Source organism: Sinocyclocheilus anshuiensis, unplaced genomic scaffold, assembly GCF_001515605.1.
Source record: "Sinocyclocheilus anshuiensis isolate Anshui unplaced genomic scaffold, SAMN03320099.WGS_v1.1 scaffold2198, whole genome shotgun sequence".
NCBI lineage: Eukaryota > Metazoa > Chordata > Actinopteri > Cypriniformes > Cyprinidae > Sinocyclocheilus > Sinocyclocheilus anshuiensis.
This window is the reverse complement of record NW_015560625.1, coordinates 124027-128300: the sequence shown is the minus strand read 5'-3', so window position 1 is coordinate 128300 and position 4274 is coordinate 124027. Positions and strand designations below refer to the sequence as shown.

At 37.5% G+C, this 4274-nt stretch overlaps 1 protein-coding gene across 1 annotated transcript in view; it reads left to right on the top strand.

Moving 5' to 3' along the window:
- Nucleotides 1-445: 445 nt before the first annotated feature.
- The window catches only part of LOC107681919 (band 4.1-like protein 3), a 28271-nt gene continuing 24442 nt past the window's right edge, over nucleotides 446-4274 (top strand). The window contains exon 1 of the mRNA XM_016478290.1: nucleotides 446-513. The gene's annotated coding sequence lies outside the window, so the exon portion shown is untranslated. The remainder of the gene's footprint in view (nucleotides 514-4274) is intronic.

Genomic DNA, 4274 nt, shown 5'->3' with positions numbered 1-4274 from the left:
AAGTTAAACTTTTGCTATTGTTCTTCCAGATGACTAGAATCGTCAAATATAATGGATTTATGTTTTTGAACACAAAAAAATATGATGTTGGCACATGCAAATTTATTGAGAGGTGGGCAATCAATGATTAATCTGACATGAAAATCCTTCAGGTTTTGTTTTCAACATTTTTAATTGCCAGGTCATTTTAAATGGTCACGTGGTGTAATAATAAATGACTTGTAGGTGTATATCATTCCTTTGATTTTCATGTAGTCTCAATTAATATGAGCTCATAACAGCGTGTGCATAATAAATCATCAAAATGTTGTTTTTGATGCTATAAATCATGTCGCATTGCAGGACATGTCAACTTAACAAAAGCATTGTGAGTCAAAGTCAACACATGTAGATGTCTAATGCTGCAGCTGTTTGAGGTCTTGATCACTCATGTACATGCTGACTCTTTCTTTTTCCTCTTTTTCTGGAATATGGGCTCGTCGTGGATGTGGATGTGGATCTGTGCCGCCGCTGGTGAGTCACTTTCCAAAAGAAACACTCTTTCACCGGCCTGTGGTCAGCGGATATCTTTGACATTTGGGAGGTTTCCAAAAAAAAAAGCTCCTTTGATGTATTTCCAGCACAGGAAAAAACCCCAAATCTTCCCGAATTATACTGCAGGAGCTGTTTCAGATTCACTTGGACATGAAAAGCACAGCTATGGGTTTTGTGCGGGGCCGGATTTAGTGAACTGGGGGCCCCAGGCAAGATATAGGAATGGGGCCCCATATATTTGCACACAATTTTCTAGATCAACCTTGAGGTTCCTTTTTTGTTGTGATGCTTGCTGCTGCTCAATGGTGCCCCATAGTTGTGTCCAATGCTTCTACATTTTTCATGTACATGTTATAATGGCTTTCTTTCATGCTGTAGACCACGAAATAGCAACTGATGTACAGTTGAGGTTTTCACAAAAACAAAATAAATTATAAAATGATAAATTGTGCGTTTAAACCAGGGGTGAATCAGAAGTATAAATTATTTTAATTTAAAACGGGGTTATGTGGGTGGATTTTCGCATTGGTTTGAACAAAAACTACAGACTGGATAATTGAAAATGAACATTCATTCTCTGCCAGCAGGGGGCGCTTTTGGAACGTCAGAAATATAGTGTGAAAAAATATAGCCTATATTGACGAGGAAATTCCACTGATGAGTTACAGGCGTAAGCCTGTGTGCAAAGACGGTCTAAAACTTTAAAATACATTTATTTTTAGTTATTTGAACTACAAATTTAAATAAAACTGAAAAAATAATGAAAAGGCAATTATACATTTACACGCCTAAGTACACTGTATTTACACTGTCCTCTACTTGGTTCCTTCTCATAAATGAGTAAGCGGCATTTAAAACAATTATAAACATATAATACACACTGTTTCTCAATATTTAATTACAGCTTCAGATGCATAATATTTTCATCTCCTTCAAGCAGGGTACACAAGAAGCACGTTTAACTCGGACGGCTGTCGTGGTAATAAACACCGTAAACAGCAACCGTTCGCGTGTCAGCGCTTAAAGCGCATATCCTATATGAAAAGCATTTTAGGGGGCCCTTGGCTTTTGGGGGCCCAAGGCGGTCGCCTACCTTTGCCTAATGGGTAAATCCGCACCTGGTTTTGTGATTTCTGCTAATATCACGAGTGATATGCAGAAATTAAATGAAAAATGCATGCTGTTAGCCAAAGCCGATGGTCTCAAAATGGTCAAATATCAGGCGGCTCATTGGCCAGGCTGATGCTTTATCAATCTATCACTAATAGAGCACAGAAGCCCGTTCTGGAGGGAAAATCTCCATTCGTTTTCTCCATAGGGAAATGATAACTTATTAACAGTTAAAGACAGAACTGGTGTGGTTTCAGAAGTTGTTAATTAATGGAATATGCTTTTGTTGAAGCCATTATTTTTTAAATAATCATGTTAAATAGTGAATTCGTGGTGAAAAACTACATTACCCAGAATAATGTACAGAAAATCCACCAATCAGAGAGTCGCAGCCAGGAAATTGTGCCAAAAAAACACAAAATTTGTTATATATTATTTATGGATATTTTGGAATGAACGTAAAATGTATTTTATATATATATGTGTGTGTGTGTGTGAGTGTGTGTGTGTGTGTGTATGTGTGTGTGTGTGTGTGTGTGTGTGTGTATATGTGTGTGTGTGTGTGTTCGTGAGTGTGTGAGTGTGTGCGTGCATGTGTGTGTGTTTATAAAGTGCCACAAAACGCTTGCTATGCCATCAATGCCATACTTATGCATATAAATAAAATACAATATATATATATATATATATAGGAATAAAGTTAAATGCATACTTGTATATTTCTCCATTGTTTTTAAGTTGATTATGTCATTGGCAGTGCTTCATGTGATTGTCTTTTTTCGTCTGATTTTCATATACTTTTTTGCCTCGAATCAAAGTTTGTATTGTTGTGATTCTTGCTTTTTTAAAGTCTCTATGGGAGAAAATACTTTGCCGTGAAAGCTGGCGTCATGCAGGATGGTTTGCTTTATATGAGATGATGGCGTGTGCTGACTGTGTGTTTAACGCTGCAGACTCACGAGTGTTTGAGTCATTTCTGTGTGACTGAGACGGAAAGAGGAAGTGATTTTTTGCTGATGTCAATTGGATTTTTGGCTCTTACAGACGCTGTTAGTTGGGAAACCCGTGAGAAGCTTTGTACGGTTCACAGTGTTTGATAGAGACTGTCTGCCTCTGATAGCGCTGCTCTCTGTAAGCGTCGGTGAGGAGATTGATTTGCAGTCGTCTGCGGGTTTTCGTCACTGTAGCAGAGTTTGTGTCTGATAAACCGGCAGATACGGGAATAATGAGAGGAGTTTCAACTAGTTCCTACAGTAGTTTTTTTGGAGCGTTTCAGTGCATGAACAGGGCATTTAAATTTTTTTTACAGTTTTTTTAATGACATTATTAACCTTTGACTCCTTTGTCATAATAAATGCCATGTTAAAAACCTGTTAATTGGTTAACCGCAAGTTCCCTGAAAACTATAATACAGTAAATCCAACGGGACACTAAATGCATTAAATGCATAAATTTTACAGGAAAATACTGTTAAATTTACAGTTTTTGTTAGTGAAAATAACAAGTCATCATATAATTTACAGTAAAAACTTAAACTTCACATTGGATGGTTTTTCATTGAAATAATTATGTTTCTTAGTTTTTCTTAACCGTTATGTATGTTACCGTTTTATGTAGAGATATGGCCAAATATATATATAATATTATCATGATATTAATTTACTATTAATGGCTCAGGAAAGAAGAATTTTGAGAATGTTTGTTCACAATTAATCTCCATTCCCTTAAATTTAGTGTTTTCCATTTAATTTTTTGTCAAGAAGATGCTGCACAACAGAATAACTTTGTAGCAGATGTTCTGTCTTCTGTGATGCTGCTGACGGTCAGCTCTCGGGGTCAGAGGTCACGTGGGTGTGACTTCAGCTCATTTCTGGCTGTTTATCGGCTGATAAGGAGCCGCTCAAAGGTCCGAGCTCCTCCAGGCTGTTTTTCCACCGCGTTCAGCTGGCCTCGTAGACTTTGCCCGCACTTATTCATGCTCGTTTTGTACTTTTTCAATCCGAGTTCCTGAAAGCTGGTCCACGTGAGTGTAATGTGAAGCTCAGCAGAAGTGCGACGCGCTCCAGATAACGTCTTGTGTTCAGTCGAAGGTCTGATGAGACGCCTCAGATTGTGACGCTTCTTTTGCCCATACAAAGACAAGCCGCCCTGGAGGTCAAGAGCCTCTCTGTCGCTGGGTATTTATAGTGGGATATCGTCTTAAAAACAGCTGTAAGAGCGTGGGACTGATTTCTGATGAGTCTGTGAGCTGCTGCTGGTCGTGATGCTGGTTCATATCACACGATATCACATGCTTTTACACGCTGACCTAAAGATTTCACTCCTGAGAAACCTGGAGTCAAGGTGGAACAGGGTTATAAATCGTGAACTACGACTTTCACACTTTATATGTAGCTGTCCTGGCTGTTTACTTTGAAGAGTACATGAAAAAATTTACGTAAAAACAATTTTCACTCTGAAATTGACTAATTACATTTCACAAACAGTTATAAAAATTTTAATATAATTAAATGTGGAATTTCGATGTAGAAAAACCAAAATTGTATTAAAGTAGTTGTACATTTACAGTGTTACAGTGAGATTTAGAAGCATATAAATATTTAGTTTTAGTTTAGCTTTTTTAATATATA